The sequence below is a fragment of the Athene cunicularia genome (genome assembly GCF_003259725.1).
Source record: "Athene cunicularia isolate RWA chromosome 5 unlocalized genomic scaffold, athCun1 chr5_part1, whole genome shotgun sequence".
Lineage (NCBI taxonomy): Eukaryota > Metazoa > Chordata > Aves > Strigiformes > Strigidae > Athene > Athene cunicularia.
The window spans coordinates 38,350,716-38,368,981 of NW_020799101.1; the positions used below are offsets into that span (position 1 = coordinate 38,350,716).

Genomic DNA, 18,266 nt, shown 5'->3' on the forward strand with positions numbered 1-18,266 from the left:
GCGCAGCCCTGCGGGCCCGGGAGCGGCAGGCTGCTCGCCTTCGAGGCTCGATAAATAACTTGTCTCTTGCTCGGCGCTGTAAGTTGTACTTCAATTTTTTTTTTTTTTTTTTTTTCCCTTTACTTTTTAGAGTCAGCGAGGGTGTAGTCGGGCTGTTTTTTGTTCTGAGCCGGTGCTGAGACCACAGTAATGATAACAATTAGGTAATTCAGAGGCAGTGCCGGTGGGGATGTGCTGAAAGCGCAGCTCCTCGGAGAGGGGGTGGGAGGAACAAAATATTTGCGGATGGTTGATTTCTTCACTAGGAGCCTGGACGAGTGGGAAAGCAGGGAATGCCTTAAACTGGCCCTTACTGGGAGGGGGGAGGAGATGGTTGTGGAGAAGCAGGGAAGGGTAGGAGAGGAGGGGATAACCTTCCTCCTCTGAGTTTGTTTGCTCTTCTCCCGTTCTGTGTTGCATGGAGTCTTGATATTAATGTTCTCATACTGTATTTAAAAATAACTGTATTATTTGCACTGGGTAACTGATACAGCTGCAGTTCGCTTAATGAGGAATTCACCCATTTGTGTCTGGTAAAGCAGTGATACAAAATGGGAATTGCTCAAGTTAATGAAGATCTCCTTGTATAACCTTGGCCACACATCTGCGTGTTTTAGATGGAGGAGGCATCTTTTTACCCAAAGAGGAATACAGAGGCATTTTTTGGATAATATTGCTTATAGAATCGCTTTTAAAAAAATTGCTTGCAAGATCGCTTTTAAATATTTTCGTGATGCTGCTTTAATGAACCCTTTACTGCCAGCTGAATGAAGTGCATCTGTGAGCACGGAGCCTTAGTTGATAACACAATGCAAATTTGTTTTCAGAGTAAAGGTGTCAGATTTCATTAGGTTCCAGACCTGTATGGATGAACCAAGATTGGCATTTTCTTTAGAAAGCAGTCCTTTCATGGTGGAGTTCATTGAGGCGTTTTTTGGCTCGTTAACTATGGGAATTAAGCATTAGTTTTCTTTAATTGAAGGCATAAGCCAGTTTTGTAAAAGGGAAAACAGTCTCTTCCCCCTTCCCCCCCCCCCGGAGTTTTTGCGTGTTGTCACTGCAAGTACAAACTGGATAATAAGCATCTGTGTTTTCTCTAGTGGAGAGTTTGGTGGTTATTTATTTATTTGGAAGGTATTACTGGGCTAGCCTCCTTTCCCCTTCAGCTGGAGTGGTGGCAGAGACGGGTGAAAAGTACCAAGGTAGAAGTTTGTGGCAGTTGTAATGGCAGAGAGTTGTGTTTCTCTGTCAGGGTTTTTGTGCCTTAGGCCATCAGACGCTGTACCAATTAATTATTAATCCAGAAACAGTGTGGGAACTTCAGATATTTTTTTCGTAGTTGTAAAAACACATGTGTTGTCTTTAGTAAAGCTAAAAAGAAAAGTTTAATGATTGAATGTTTGATGTAAATACCATCTTTCTTTGTTGGTAGGTAACTAGGGATTGAAGATTCTCCCCCCCGATTTTAACAGGGTTTATTTGTGGCCGATTGATTAAAGGATGGGTACGTGGTTGCTCAACAGTGTATTAAGGAGGTATTACTGATGCTAATAAAATGCATGGTTTTAACACTGCTACTTGGGATAGGCGCACTTAGCTTTCAGTTGTGGTTCGTATAACCTCTTGGATGGTGAAGTCAGAAGCAAAATGGGATGTCAGCTCTGACTACTGTAGGGCTGCAAAAAGTTGCTTGACTTGACAGGCTAACAAGCGTAGGTACTGACACAGAACTGTGAAAGGGTGGAGCTGCAGTCAGGAAGAAAAACTTAATTGGGGGACTTCTAATTCATAATCTATTTTTTCTATAATAAAATGTATGATTGTCATTTCACTCACGCATAATTGGTTCTGGATTTGAAGGGCTTTTTCCCCCTTTCGTGTTTATATGAAATGTTACCTTGAGGTTTGGGATTAACTTTTGGATAGCTGTTGTTTTTAAAACGATGTCAAATTATGGCCTCTTATTCCCTCCAGGTTTTCACGGAGGTTTTTTTTTTTATCATGCTTATAAGCGTTCTGCTGCTGTCTCAAGATCGTTTTTTTTCTTATGTGGGTCTCTTTTTTTTTTTTTTTCCTCTCAGTTTTGTAAATGTGTCTCAGCTATATCCTTTAAAATGTTTATTTCAGAATTAATAATTCTGGTAATATGAACACATTTTTTATTTCCAAGATGGGAGAAAGAAACAGTTTTAAGAACATAAAATATATTCCTACTGGTTGTTTTGAATTTTAATAAGGTCACATCCTACCACTTAAGGAGGGTAATTTTGGAAATACAGTGGGAAAATGAGAGGTAGGCTAATAAGACAAAGGGTTGAGGCCTGTTTGCATTTCTTTTCTATTCCTCTATCTGTTTTGTCCTATAGCATGTCTACTGCAGAAAACAAGAAGGAGCAGTTTTCTCCATGTCTTTTAATCCCTTCAGCAAGGGGGTTGCTGCAAGCTATTTGGTTCTTGATGCTACTGCTTAGAAATCCTGGTTACCCTACTGGGGTAAAGAAGCAGAGCTTCTGCCTTCGTCAGAATTTCAGTCACACAAGTTGGCTTCCCTAATGCTGACATTTTTAGAGGTTTAAATTTATTCTCATTGACCCTAGGTGTTGGCTAGTTGGCAAACAGTTTTGATCTGTTATTTCCTTGGCTTTCTTAGCTTCAGGCAGGTTCCTTTTATTCCTCGGCAGCTCCTTAATATAAATATTCTAAAAGTCAATAAAGCATGATTTAATTATCTGTTCATATCTTTTTATATCTTTGCTTTGTTTACTTTATTATCCATCTTTTAGTTTTTTATTTTATTCATTTATTCTGAAAGCCATTTGTTTAACTTCTCGTTAATACGTTATGACAGAAATACAGCAATAATAAGTGAAGTTACTACTTTTGTCAGTGTAAATGCATAAATTTTAAAACCTGCTAGGTGAGGCTTTTGTTGATGCGGCATGTAAAATTAATCATATGTTAAGTATCTTGGGGGGGGGGGGGGGGGGGAGGTGTTACGTTGTTCTGTGTTGTATGTTTCCAGGGAGATAGGATTTCAGTGACTTGATTTCAAGTATATCCCTCTAAATAGCAACTTTTAAATAGTCTAAGCTTTATATTTCACTGAGTTCAGTTTAATGTTGGAATGAGGACTCTCAGACTGGAAGTTTATAAAGTGGGATTTTATGGGTCTATGAGAGTTGAGATATTCTCTTATTTAATGAAAAGCAATCAATATTTTATGGGAGTGGAACCTTACCAGCAATGGTTAACTGAAGGCACAGTTGTAAACCCACAGAATATGACCACCGGTGAGGTTGAGTGACTTAATTTTGTGGATTTGACTAACTCTGATTTTTAATCCTTATGCAGCTGGCAGTGCAAGACTAACAGTCTGTAGCAGTTTCGGTGTTAGCTTTGATAGTAGTGCTGCAGTCTGAACTTTGGGAAACCCTTTAGGAGTTACAGAGACACTAGAATTGCTTGGTTGTTTAGCTGTGTTTTTGAACGTGAATCAGCAGATAAAATGGTTTTAGATGTCTGTCTTTGCATATGTAAAGCTACGTTATGTCATTGTCTCAGTCTCTTTAATTTTGAATTCTGTGGCACCAGGTTGCTGCATGGGTTGTTTGATTTAGATTGTGCCACATGTCTTTTATGTTAAGTGTTAAGTGAGACTAAGCGTTTACAAGTCTTTGTTTTCTTTATGGAAGCATGTTTTAAAGAGCATTTCATTTGAATGTGGTGACATACCACTTCTCATAATCTTAATAGTTGGTGAATTATGTGATCAGGTATTCGTCAGTGTTGTTTCAAAGGACTACAACTGTAAGTGGATCCTCTCTTGCAAACCCGTGTTTGATTAGGAGGATCAAAATCAATCTTGCTTCATCTCTTCATACTACTTAATCTTGTGTTAGATGCTGCAATGCAATAGTAGTAGCTCTTGTTCTCTGCACAGTGCTTTGACGTCTGTTTTGGAGAGAGATGCAAGTTCTGACAAATGCATGACTGCATAGAATGACTTTACTGAATGTGAGTTATTTAAAACCATAATACAGAAGGAAGTGTTGTTACTGGGAATAGTGGTTCATGCTTAGGCCTGAGAAACACTTTGAATTTTTTTGTTGGTGTTTTAATGCTCTTTTTGCCTTTGGTCTTGAGCTCTGTAGAAAAGAAAGAATGCTTTCTTCAGATGGATGATATTAAAGATTAGTGAAGTGGTTTTTGAAGGCCAAGTTTTATTTCATAAATTGTCAAAATTTAAATAAACTACTGGCATGTAGCATATAGTTGTTCTAAAATTGGATTGTTCTTCATGATTCGTTATGGTTTACCTTCAGTGCTCGAAACCCTTTTGGCAGTGTTTATTTAAATTTTTGTCTTGTTCGTTTGCCTTTTTGAGGTAACAATTTTTTTTTTTAACCTCAAAATGCTTATTTAGACCTTGGAGAGACTGGTTTCTACTGAAGCTGTGAGAAACACGCTGGTGTTGAATCTGTATGTTAAGGGGCACTTTTATCTTAGTGAAAGCATTTCAAGTTAACCCTGCAGTATATCTTACTTTTCTTAATTCGCTGTAACATCATTGGTTAAAAACCTCAACTGCTAGTCAGAAGCTCAGAAAACATGCTCTTACTCCAGACTGTTAGAAATCGTAGGTCAGAAGTTGAGCCCCAGTTAGGGAAAAGTTGCCTGTTAAGTCTGCTTGGGAGACTCAGTTATGTTTAATATGCTTGGCTGGTATTATTTTGTGAGTTTCTTTTCTGGGTGGGGGAAATTGCGGAGCATCTTTCTTTGCTCTGTAGCCTACTTTGCTGCCTCTCTGTGCAGTGGATCGTGGGGTTCCAGGAGGTGGCAAAGGCTGCTTTTTTAGCATGGCTCTGCTCTCTGAATTTCTTGTCACAATGCGTTACAGCACCATCAGCTAAATCAATTGTCTTCTGACCTTTGAATTTAAATGACAGGCTTATTGTATGCTGATGTGATGTGAAATAGGATTAATTCAGAACTTTTTTTAATAGCAGCAGATAATATCTGTAGAGCAACTGCTGTGGTAGCAGAACTTTCTGTTGTTCAAGTCAGCAGCTCTGATGCATATCTTGGGTTTTCTTGTTGGTGGTAATACAGACGGCTCTTTCTAGAGAGTTAACAGACATTTTAAAACACATTCATTTGCTGATTTGACCAAAAGTTGCATAGCCCCAAGAACATTTTTACATTGTTCTTGAGACTATTTGAAATGACCAAAACTGTATTTTCATACTGCCTGTTTTTTGTGTTTTATAATAAGCTACTGGTCTGACCTCATGCTCACACAAAATCGTAACTACTTCACACTGCCATCTGAGGTATTTGGTGCAGATCCATGATGACTGGTGTTTTCCAAGAGAGATTATAATTTTCTGGTTTATAACTTCTTTCTCCTTTCTGGTTCAAAGAGTGCTTCTTCATCTAATTTCAAAATCGATGTCTGTGTGTGTGGCTTTGTCACTTGGTCTTACGCTAGCAGATAATTTGGCAGAGTAGAAGTGGATCTCTGGCTGGTGGGGGTGGCGAGTCTCCCAGATCGACACTGTTAGTATTTCAGTAATTTTAATGTAGACAGAATTTAGTCTGGTCTCCTAAACTGGATGTTCCCAACACAGATGTGGTTTGTCTCTTTGGACTGCTATGGCCATTGAGGGTTGGGCCACATTTGGTGAACTTCTGGGGAGGGATGTTTAGCTTAGTTTCCTCTAGGAGAGATCCAGTTTTTGCACACCAAAGCGGCTACAAAAGTTAAAATAAATCATTATGAGGGTGGTTAAGCATTGAACAGACCACCCCAGAGTGACTGATGAATCTCCATCCTTGGAGACTTTTAAAGCTTGACAGGATAAAGCCATGAGCAACTTGTTGCAATGTGGAAATCAGCCCTGCTCAGAGCAGGAGGTTGAACTCTTGGGTAAAACTGCTCTGGGCTCTGCAAACTGATAGCGAGTGTAGCTTGAAGGGTCCTACTGTGTGAAGTGCTGGTGTAGATACAATTTAAGCAACTTTTTAAAATCAAGACCATGCTTGTAGTGATTTTTTTTTTTTTTTCTCCCAAACTAGTGTGAAATAGTTTTACTTTGGTATCCAGCCCGTTTCATGTCCTTTGCTTGGGTAGCAGCACATTGCTGGTGTCAGTTTATCACAGCTTCCTAGTTCTGGCTCTTAGGTTGCAAACCTGCCACAGGAAACCTGCTTTCCTTTATCTGGGCATGCAAGAAGCAGGGGGGGTGTATGTATTTTCCTTCAAGAGACAGGTGTAAGAGGAAACATATGCATCTGTATCTTGAATGTTTGTATTTGGAAGGGCCAAAGTACAAATTTGCTCTTGCTGAAGAAACTGTGGTAGAAATTGGACTTATTTTCCCACATTCCTATAGTGTAATATGACTGTCTACATATTAAAAAAAAAGAGTCAATGGGTAATGAAACTCAAACTGCAGGCTTAGATGTGTTACTGTTAGACAAAAGTCATTAGAGTTATTGGTTCTGAACTATTTAAAGATCTCTTTTTGTTTTTGTGGACAAGGGTTTTCTACTTTCTGAGTTACCAATCTGAATTAAAAAAAAAAAATGTTTTAAAAATAAAATGTTTGATACTATTTTGGGAATATTATTATGATTAGAAGACAATACTAGTCCCCACCAAATCAGTCTTAAGGGGTTTCCCTGCTTCTGCTGGCTGCAGTTGAGATTGCTACCACTGTATTTTTTTTCAAATTGGAAGGGCTGAAATTGGATTTCATTCTTTCAGTCCGTGCAGAATGACTGCATAATTGTGCAGAAGAAAGTTATGGTTTAACATTCTCATGCCTTGAAAATAAACATATCTTTATGAATGACATGATACTGGCACTGATCTACTTTGCAAATGTATTTAACAGCTTGTTGTGTGAATCGTAATGAAATAGTTCAGTAGACTGCACTGTATTGATTATACAGCAGCTGGAATAAAGAGTGAAACCTGATGCTTTCCCCCAGTTCTTGCTAAAGCAAACTTTTAGAAGTGAGAAAAGGAGACACTTATGTAAAAACTATTTACGTAATTTGTCCTTTCCTTGGATGTTTTTTTCTTGACCCCCTTCTTTTGCAGTCTTTGAAGAAGGCAGTGTTGACAGAAAGGCAGGTTTTTTTAACCTTCCCCCTGTTGATTTCTACATCATCTTGCAGGGTAGTCATTGACTCTCCTTGGCATAACTGGAAATTCCCATGATGTCCCAAATCTAGTATTTATTACATTGCCATACAGAGAGATGGTAGGATGATCTTTGCTAGAATGCCCTTGTTAACATAAACAAAAGGAAAACGCTAATATAACATTAACACTCCATTCATTCAAAATTGACCAGGCCTTTTTGGGATTTTAAGTTCCATGGGTTTTTAGGACATGTCTGTTGCAGTGAAGAGAATGGTCGTGGTGCCCTGGAGTGCTGCCTTCCACAGACACTTCTACTCTGCTATTCGAACTGTGGGATAAGCTCTATGGAATAATGTGAGAGCCATAAGTTAATTCTTGCCTTATATAATTCTTTGCCTCCCTATCTAGGCAAAGCCGCAAGATCTGCAGAGCTACATGGGTGTTTTTATCGTGTGTTAAAATTGTCACGACTCTTTATTTTAATCCTGTACTATTGTACTTCAGTTTTCACCCAGAAAATTTTTAGGGTTAATTAATATGCTAGATAACATTTGAGAACAGAGAGGTTATTCTGGCTCCAAACAACAGTATTAGAGTTGAGTGTGAACATACAGCAGTGTGTGTATTTGCCAGATTTAATCACTTGTGTATATATAGTGTTGATGCAGTAAAGACTTTCAAATTTGTTGGTAATTTAATGCACATCTTGGGTAAAACAAAGGTATGATAATAAGAAGTAATTAGATGTTGTGAAGGGTGTTCATCACTGTTATTTTAACAGAAGTTAGTCATTATCTGCTGATTGCTGGCATCATTAAATCTCAATTTTTTTAGTATGTAAGCCAGTGCTTACTTACCTGAGCAGCTGAGCTGAGGTTTTTCATTCTTGAATTGCAGAAGTATCTTTTTGTTCTTGGATCTTAAGTGTAATGACTTACCTCAAACTGCCAACAACTTTATGCCTGCCAAGTTGGAGAGTGCAAATGTTGTGAATGTGCTCTTTAACTAAGAGATACAAGGCATCTCTTCTGAAAATTGGGGCAGAGTGAACAGTCAGTTTAATTCAGAACAACTTAGCAGTTGTGCAGAGCTGGCCACATGAAAAATAATGGATGCAAAGTAAACATTGCTTCTTGTAAAAGTACAAAATGTGCAGAGATAGAAAATGTCTGAAGTGCTAGGGGAGGGGAGAGACTTCTGCTGTTCCTTATCTTTTGTAAACCTGCACTTTGCTTAAAAACAAAAAAGCAAAGCCATTTATAGTAGTTGCTGAATATTCCCAAGTATGATGCAGTCTAATTTCAGGTGACAGGTTACTTCAGGTTCTTGAGGCAGGAGGTTAAGTGGCCCAGGACTAAATAAGACAGGCCTCTCAGGCTGAACTAAGGAGAGAAATCACGGACCAATTGAAGGAATTTATAGATAAAATCCTCATTTCATTTTTCAGTTATGTGTAATAGAAAGATGTGTAATTATGTGTATTTCTAATTAAATTAATGGGTCAAACTTGAAAAAAATGATTGATTGAATGGAGAGCTAGTAGACAGATTTAAAATAAACAACTGACCAAAGTGCTACTTTGGAACATACTGAAGGTAGCGTGAGCATTAGGGAAGATGGGTAGGGTAATAACAATAAGAATTGTTAGGTTATTGACTATTTAGACAGAAAAAGTTGGCTACAGATGAGCAGGAATTGCAAGTTATTGTAGTGTTTGCCTTAGTTGTCAGTTTTTCTGATGTAGAGGACTAAAAGATTTTTGGCAGAACAATGAGCTTCCATTTGACATGGCATTAAAGCATCCAGAATAAACACGACTGATACATTTTCGTAGATAACAGTACTGAAAATGAATTTTTTTGAATTGTGTTTAAATGTTGTAGCTGAAACTGTATGAACAAGTGAATATCTTCTGTTTTTCCCTTTCCCTTCCTATTTTTCCTGAGTGTTGTAGTTTAGAAAAGAAAGGTCCAAAGATGTATGTGATTTTTCTGGCTTTAAAAGTGAGAGAAGAATTGAAAATCTATTTGAAGGGCGGTAGGAGAATAATCAGCACAACTCTATAAAGGTGAAATTAAATGCTTAAAGTTGTGAATACTGCTTTCCTGCAGAATGACTAGCTTTTTTTTCCAGGTATTGTCAGAAAACGTAGCTAGATTTAATTCTTACTTGAAGCTTAGCTACAAATTAGAAGGTTATTGCTTGTAACAGGTGAGTTCCGTGAGGACAACTGCCTGAAAGGAGGTTGCAGAGAGGTGGGGATGAGTCTCTAACCAAGTAACCAGTGACAGGACAAGAGGTAATGCCCTCAAGTTGCTCCAGGGAAAGTTTAGCCTAGTTATTAGGAAGCTTTTCTTTACCGAAGGGGTTGTTGAGCGTTGGAATGGGCTGCCCAGGGAGGTGGTGGAGTCCCCATCCCTGGAGAGGTTTAAGAGTTGGGTCAACACAGCGCTGAGGGATCTGGTGTAGTTGGGAACTGTCAGTGCTAGGTTAAGGGTTGGACTAGGTGATCTTCAAGGTCCTTTCCAACCTAGACGATTCTGTGATAGCATAGATGGTGCTACCTGATTATGTGGTATTTCACAGTCACTTTTATACATGGGGAGAGACAAGGACTTGTGGAACAGTGCTGCTCTATTCCAGTAACATTTTACAGGTGGCAATAAAAACTCTTGGCTCTGTGACAGTATGTGGGTGTTATGTGCTTGCAGGTAAAGTTGTTTAATAGTACTTTTGAAAATGAAGTAATTGCATGCATAGTATAATGCAAAATACCCTTAAATAGTGGTTGGTTTCTGCATTACACTGTTTTCTCGTTGCTGATAAAGGAGGTACAAAAACCTTTCCATGTTAGAGGTTCAGAGCAATTGTGCCAAGTATAAATTGTCTTTTCAAAAGGTGGTGGGTTTTTTTCTTTTTGAATCTTGTGTTAGTACTGAGTGACTGTTGTTTGCACTGAGTTTCTGACTTTAAAATGTTAATGTTAGTAACTATCTTGTTAGCTGTAACCCTTCTTTGTTATCACCTTAGTACTTAGCTGAGTTGCCAAAAGCTTTTGAAATGTATGGAAACCTCAGATAGGTTAGTCACTTGAATACTGGTACCCTGGGTTGCAAGGCAAAGTGTTGTATTTTCCCTGTGCTCAAAATTTGGAACTGAAGACTTAGGATACTGTTGAGGTGTCACTACAGTTGAGTTTATAACCATGTTAATTAGCGCTGAATGTCATTAAGATGAACATATGCAATATTAATAAAACTATTTGTTAGATCGAGCTGTTGTCATTATCTAGTTGAATTGTTGTACTGAAAAGTTGCTTGTCTCTTTTCCCCAAGAAAGATAATTGAGAAGGGCTTACAACATGTCCCTTGGTAACAGATCACCTGGTTTCAGTGACCTCTTCTGTCTGAGACACTAGATGGTCAGAGACCTGGCTGCAGGGGGAGGGACTTTTAATAGCAGTTTATGGCTTTGAGAGTACTCTCTTCTCAGGGCCTTTCTTTGACTTGAACAAAAACCAGTTGTCCCATTGTCATTGATTACATGTGAGGAGCAGACTCTTGCTTCTGGTAAAGTTAGTATGATTTGATCTGTTCATTTTCTGCATCTGAAAGGCTGCTGGGAAAGAAGGGGTATGTGGGGAAAGTTCTGTAAACTGTTTCTACTGGTGACATAAACAATTACTTTTGGAATGAAGTTTGATTTCCTTACACACCCCAAGCTAAGTTTTAGACAATACTACCTGACTTGATTGGAAAAAAAAAAGGGGGGGGTGGGTGGGAATCATGCAGGATAATTACAACATTGGCAATAGGTAAGTATTTTATACTCATGTCTACTTCGATGGACTGGAAAGGGCCAGAGCCCTAATCTGACATCTCTGGCGAAATACGGAATCATCTAAATAGCTAATGTGGTGCAGTGTAGTTGCATGATAATTGTGCTGCTCTGCATTGAGTGCACTCGACTTCACTCGTTTATGGGTACTAATGAGATTGTATTTTGATGTGATATTACTGTAATATCAGCGCCTCGTATTCATTCATTAGTTTACCTCATTGACTTTGAGAAATAAGTAAATGTAGATGCCCTTGAGCAAGTCGTTTTAACATGCACATGAGAAATCTGTAATAGTGTTCAGAGCAGAAGCTGCCTTGGGCTTTAGATTTCATCTTACCGTAGATGAATTTATTCATAGCTAGCTGTAAAGCTGTGCTGGAGACTCTTGAGCCAGCTCTGAGGAGTCTAGCGGCTCTGTCCCCAGTTGTCGGCAGCCCGCTTTCCGCTCCAAAGAGCGGCTCTGCACGGTTCAAACCCCTGCTGTTTGCTGGGAGCAGTCCCTCGCCTCGTGGGATCTCCTCTACATCCATGTCTATTAGTAAACTTGAACAAAACCATGACAGTTATGGATTAGTGCTCAAGCCTGTGCCCTGATCTTATTTTATTTATTATTATAATACCTGTAGCTCCCAGTGCCTATGTGGCACAATGCAACACTGTGCTGAGCTTGTGGCTTGCATCTGGATAGCATTTAATAGGAGTAGCATAGTGTTACATGTGAGCTAGCTAGCTAGCCTTCCTTTGCAGCGGGGCTTACCCAGCTCAGGGACAACATTGTGCTAACGTGGCTGTCACATTTCTGGTTCTGCTGTCAGTCCAGCAGTTTCAGCTCAGAGGTCAGCGGATCACTGGTGCCAGCATAATAGCTGGCATGCTACAAATTAAAATAATGCTGGAAGAAATTGCTTTGGATTTTAATTGCCTGCTAGATATGCCTGTCTTAGTGAACTTGTTGTACTACACATCTTGACCTGTAGCAACAGAGAATGAGATGGTCTGTAAAGTGACAAAAAGAGTAAAACAGACTGCACACAGAACAAGTAAATGAAATGTGTAGAAATTTACAACTCTAAGGCCAGTAAAACATACTTTAAAGTATAGCTTTAAATCTGTATTAATGGCTGGTGTGGGCTCTGAAGTAGTGTTGAGGAAGAATTGTGTTCAAAATCCACATGTGAAGTACTGTCTGGCTCTCCTTCAGAGAATGTCTCTGACACCGTGCTCTGTGAGAGTTGGCCAGTATACCCTACATCATCACTCTTGCAGTTTTTCCATTTTAGTTTTCATCTAGTTCTAGCAAATATATGGATAGCATTCTTTAGCTCAGTGCTAGCTCGGGTATCTGTGCTGCGTGGCAGTCACTGCTGAGATTGCAGTTACTGTAGCCTAGATTTCTGATAACAGGTTTGAGGTAAGGCTGCCCTCAAAGTTTTTGGTTTCCTATGGAAACCAGCTTGTGCAGTTATGCTCTGTGTGTGCCTGCCGGTTTGCTTTTTTCCTCTCTAACACTTCTTCTGTCTCTCCAACCTCCTAATTTTTTATTTGATGGTTTTTGTTCTAGCCCTTTGCGCACACCTAGAGTCAACAGGCTTTGTAAAAGCAGACGACTGGATGGTTGAGATTGAGTCCCGGTGGTGATAAGAGCTGTAGCATGCAAAAGGGTGGTGTTAGTCACCAGAGCAGCTGTGTGATTAACACAGTTGCATGGGAGAAGCTTCAGCTGAAGTTTATGTATTCTTATATATCAAATCTGGTCAAATATGATAGAGATTTGAAGGTACCAGGGTCTGTTAGTTCATGTAACTACTTGTTCTGTATAGACTTCTGTCAAGTCTTACTTAAAAAAAAAAAAAAAAAAAAAAAAAAAAAAGCAAAAGACAAAAGATAATGGGAGCCAGTAGTGATATCTGTATTTAGGGTGTTTAATAGGACACTTAACAGCAGAAACTATGAGCTTGCTTGCCTTTTGTTGTTTTTTAACCCTCTCTCCAGAACTGTTAACAGTACCAGTGTATGAGCAGCTTTTGTGGGTTTTTTGGTAGAGGAAATCACTTTGTATCAAGGAAGAGTCTTTTTCTGTTTTCTTCTTTCCTCATAAAGTTACAACAGTGTTATTGTTGAAAAGTGGAATATTGGTTACCAGGAGCTTTCTCATGCTAGCTTTTCTCAAGGAGGATCTTGTCTGTATGCTACTGAGATGTATGTTTTAAGGTAAGGCTCATCCTGCAAACTTCTGCAAACACCTGGGATCCATCAAACAAGAGGAACACAAGCAAGTGGGTTCCTGCCCTTTCACTGTCACCAGGTGCTCCTGGCTTCCTCTTGTGTTCCTGGTGCTTACTGGCAAATGTGTTGTAAGGCTTTGTTGAAAGGAGGTGATGTGGTGAGTGTGGAAGATTTTGTTCTTGCTCTTGCTTGTCTGACTAGTTAAAATGTTAGCATTTTTCTTGTTCAAATTCTTCCTGTTCTCTTCACAAAGCCAAGCAGGTTCATTTGGTACTTAGTCAAGGGATGTAGAGGCTAATTGTTCTGTGTCTCACTGGACAGGTGGTAGGGGAGACCATCCAGAGAGGACATCCTGACTTTGAGAAAAGGTTGTATCTTCTGTACTTGTAGTGCTTTTGAATAAAAATAAGGCTGCAGGTAAAGAAGGATTTATAATGATTTACTTTTAAACTTGGGATCGATTACAAGGTAGGTTTGCAGTGTGAGATCTGTCCCTTTTTAGAGAGGCAAAACAAAGTGTTTATATCCATCTGAGAGGGGAATGTCTTTGAATAAGCTGCATATTGACTTCGGTTGTCTGACATTGGCACCATGTGGAACAGTAACTGGGCCAGAACTCATCTTTTGGCCTCTTGATCTCAGCAGCTGCCATATAATGTGCAATCTGGGCTCAGTAAGCTCTCATTTTCCTTCTCAGTGCTCCTGAGAGTAGAAGTCTTTGATCCCTCTTCCCTTCAAAAGTTGAGTGTACTGGTTTCTTCACCAGCATTATTTGCAAGGCCTAATACTAGACCATAATGATTCACAAATCTTCTACAACAACAACTTTTCTGGTGTGGTTTGTTTTGTTTTTTTTTTTTTGTAATGCAGTGATAACTTTTGCAGTTTAGATGACAGTAGTCAAAGTTTGAACCTATTTCAGCCATTCAGCATCAATCAGCACTGGACTCTTGGGCTGTAGAGCTCTGCAACACGCAATGCTTTTAACTTTCCTCTTGGTAAAAAGAGAAGAGAAAAATAGCACAGAAAGCTATGTTAGTTGGTGGGAAGAGTATGTGAAGAAATACCCAAGCTTAAGATTACAAAGTTGGAACACCAAGTTAACAATGCTATGAGCAGGGCTTTAGGGCTCCCAATACTGGGTCCATAGTATACTGGTCATATGTTAAGTATCAATCTCATAAATTACTCTGTCTGCTTTAATTAAAGCAAAAATAAAATACATACCAGGTATCAGCATGACTTATTTACATCAAGCATTATTTGTTTAGACCACAATGGTTTTATGCTGGATTAGATATTATGCACTTTTTCCTGGCCCTGATACCAATTCAGTATCATGTGGCACACTTGATAAAATTTGATCATGTGCCTGAGTCTCATTTGGATCAAATTTATCGTGGTTGATGATGTGGTAGTGCAGAGATTTGCTGTTAATAGTTGTGAAACCAGCATTTCATCTTCTGTAACTTCTGACAACTTTATCTCTGCAAATGTTCGAGAAATCTTACTTTTCAATTTTATTTGTAACTAGCAAGTAAATACAATTTTTTTTATTCAGTGTTTGAATGACTAAAGAAGGGATGATCTTTGCATGTGTTGTACAACCACTGTTGTCTAAAGTTATGGAAGTATGCTTTCAGATGTGGTAAACAATATTCATTACATTTATTTTCATTTTGTTCATTATCCATTCTTAATATTATGCCAAAACCAAAGCCTATATATCATTTCGTAAAAGGGAGAAAAAAATTCAGTCCTAGTGAAGCAGATTCTTTCTTGATTAAAAGTAAATCTTTCTGATATATACAAACCCACAAATCTTATTATTTGGAGATTTTTTTTTTTTTTAAAAGGGGGGGGCTGTTAGGAAAAGATTTTTATGGGATCATAAATATTCTATTTGGATCTGTCTTATTAAACATGGCTTGGATTGAATCTTTTTCTGAAGGCATTTAGATATTCAATTTTCTCAATAATTGACCTGATTCTACTGTAAGCTGCTACTTACGTTTCAAGACATGAATTGGTCTTGCCTTTTGAAGGCTTTTGACCTTTATTTTGGAAACATACTATTCTGGGGTCATGACTAAGGGCGTTTTTTAAAAACACAAAAAAATTCGCAGAGAATGTGGGAATAGTTTTCTATAGAATAGGAGATGCTGAGGTTCAGAGGTATTGTCATGGGTGTGACAGGACATGTCAGTCTATGGTGTCAAAAAGTGTAGGCTGAGGAGATTCAACTGTTATAATGGTGGGGAACTTTTGACACTGTTCAGGACATGGCTTCAGATTATTTTTCTTTTTATTTAGATCTATGGCAGCTCTTAAAAAATTCCAATTATTTTTGTAGGCATTTCATTTAAATTTTTTTTTTTTTTCAATAGTGGCATTTATCAGCAATGCTTAGAGAGAGAAATATTGCTGTTAGTGTTTTTTCTTGTTCAATGAAACAGGAGTGTCTTCCGTTTACATTTTCTGCAAGCTGAGCGAGTCTTTCCTTGTCTTGATTATTGGATTTCAATAACTTATGTTTATGGTATGATCATGCCTAGAGGCATCAAACAAAATATGTAAAATACTGTGTAAGTATAGCTTGGATTCTGCATATGATGTGTGTATACAGACCCTCCTGTTTATATGGAGGCTAACCTTCACCAACTCTGCAGATGCAGTTGCCTTAATGATTCTGTGTTTTTAGTTGGCAGGGATCTCTGGGGATCCTCTAGTCCAACCCTGTTGCTCAAAGCAGGGTCAGCTAGACCAGGTTGCTTGGTACATTGTCCAGTTGAGTTTTGAACATCTCTGAGGATGGAAACTCCACAGTCTCTCTCTCTGAGTGTTCAGTCGCCCTTAAAGTAAACTTTTATTGATGTTCACAGGGTGTTTCTGATTAACATGTTGCAGTTTTAAGTATTTCTGAACGCTGCTTCAGCACAGTGCTGGTCAGGAGTCAAAGGAAAGGATTCTCTAGGATACTATGCAGAAATTGTGTTTCATTGTTTGATTTCTGTTCTGTTTCTGTTTGTGAGCTACATAGCAACTGCAAGCTGGAGCTGCTCATTGGATCTCTCCTTTAGATAAGGAACAGAATGTCAAATTCTCTTTAAGATTTGCTAGTCTGATGCAACTCTAATGTGTTAGGCTTTCTGAAAAGCTTTTAAAGCATATCATCCATATCATTAGTGTTTTGCTGGCCGGTAAAAGCAGGTGCCATAGTCCTTCTGCAGGTACACACAGAAATGTCCAATCTTTCTGGAAAGCTAACATGCACATGCTTTAGATCTGAAACTTGCATTTAAAGAGTTAGTTTTGATGCATACATGTGAGTCAGCCTGCTGGAGGTCTGTTTTTCGGTGTTCTGGAAGCAAAGCATCTTCTTTCATATGAAAATGGGGAAAAATGCATAGAAGACAATTTACTGCTTCATCTCTGTACCTCCAGAGACATTTTGTATGCCTTACTTGTTCATTCTTCTATTCACCACATTTCTAATGGCAGCTAAAGCACAGCTTGGTTTTACAGCAAAATTTACTACTTATGTTTAGGTGATGATTGTTTTGTATCAAATACAATGCTGCACAGGTGGTTTTGGACACCTTACTTGTTCTATGCAAAGTCAGTATTTTGTAGATATCTCTCTCTGCACTGTAGTAATTCAATAACTTGAGTAATCGGCAGCATCAAAAATTGGGATGAAAACTTTGATGGGTGGTCTCAGAGTTGTAGATTGATTTAGGCTGAAAGGGACGTCTGGAGGTCATCTGCTGTGACCCATCCCACTGAAAGCATGGCTAGTGTAAATTGGTGGTATGCGATGGTAGTGAGTTAAGCTTAGTCTTTGCTATAATCTCCCTTTAGGTAGGTGGAGAAGGCAAGGTGAGCCCACAGGCGTTCTCCAGAGTAGCAAACTCAGGCATCTCGGCCCATTCTTGTCTTCGTGTACTTCAGCCCCCTAACTGCTTGGTGGTCTCTCTGCTGATCTTGCTTTGGTTCATCTTTCTTATACTGGGCAGTCTGAAATGACACACTTGTTCAGCTGAGATCTCACTAGTGCTGAGTAAAAATGAATGTCACTTACTAGGTTTAGACAGAGCACTGACAAGCACTGCAAGGCAAATACTGTTAATCTTACCGACAGCTTGAAATGGTGCCTTTTTGGAAACGTCTATTTTTATTCCAAGACACGAGGGACCTTTGATTAAATCGTTTTTTACCGCATCACTGTTTCCAGAAAGGGTTATTTACATTGTCTAGCTTGAAGCAGACTTTCTAATTCATAGCTAAACTTGTTTTACACTGCTGCAGATTTAATCAATATATTTCTCTGCTTTTGGAAGTTTTTTTCCGTCTAAAATTAACGGGCTAGTTGCACATCATTTCAGTTATCCTACTGATGTATTTTGCCTTGTATGGCACATTATATTGGTTTATATCATATTTCTTCAAGCCAGCCATCAAGCAAACTGTTGTGGTTGTCTGACTTTGAGTGGAAAAAGTAGTTTTCTGCCTGCTTTATTCTTAATGTCAGCTGTCAATTTAGAAATTACTGTTTGCTTGATCTGCATGCAGGGATGCACTTTGCACCATATTTTAATGTGTCATAGTTAGAATCAATAGCAGTCATACCAGAATAATGCTTATAAATGCGGAAGTGGGCATTCTCAGAAACAGTGACTAGAGGAATGAAGTGGTGGCGGGGAACAGAATAGACAGTGAATGTGTTTTTGTCAAGTGTGGATCAATCTTCCATGGGAACCAGTGAAGAAAGACACTTTGCCCTTGCTACTCGGATCTTCTACTGTATTGCTTGTGACATCTAGCAGACTGTACGGTGCTGCCAGAGCAGAAGCTAGCTGAGAGAGAAGCTGTCTCGGTGTGAAGTCCAGGTCATCCAGGATTCAGACCCTTGGCTTAGGTTCAGGCCTCTCCTACCGTAACGTTTTCAGTCATATGACTTCGATTTTTGCCAAAGACTAACTTTAGCTCAAACTTGCTGAGACCTGTACAA

General features: G+C 38.9%; 1 protein-coding gene across 8 annotated transcripts in view; it reads left to right on the forward strand.

Annotated features, from left to right (window-relative positions):
* The window catches only part of SIPA1L1 (signal induced proliferation associated 1 like 1), a 218,835-nt gene continuing 200,569 nt past the window's right edge, over positions 1–18,266 (forward strand). For all 8 annotated transcript variants that reach the window (XM_026848958.1, XM_026848959.1, XM_026848957.1 and 5 more), the window contains exon 1: positions 1–78. The gene's annotated coding sequence lies outside the window, so the exon portion shown is untranslated. The remainder of the gene's footprint in view (positions 79–18,266) is intronic.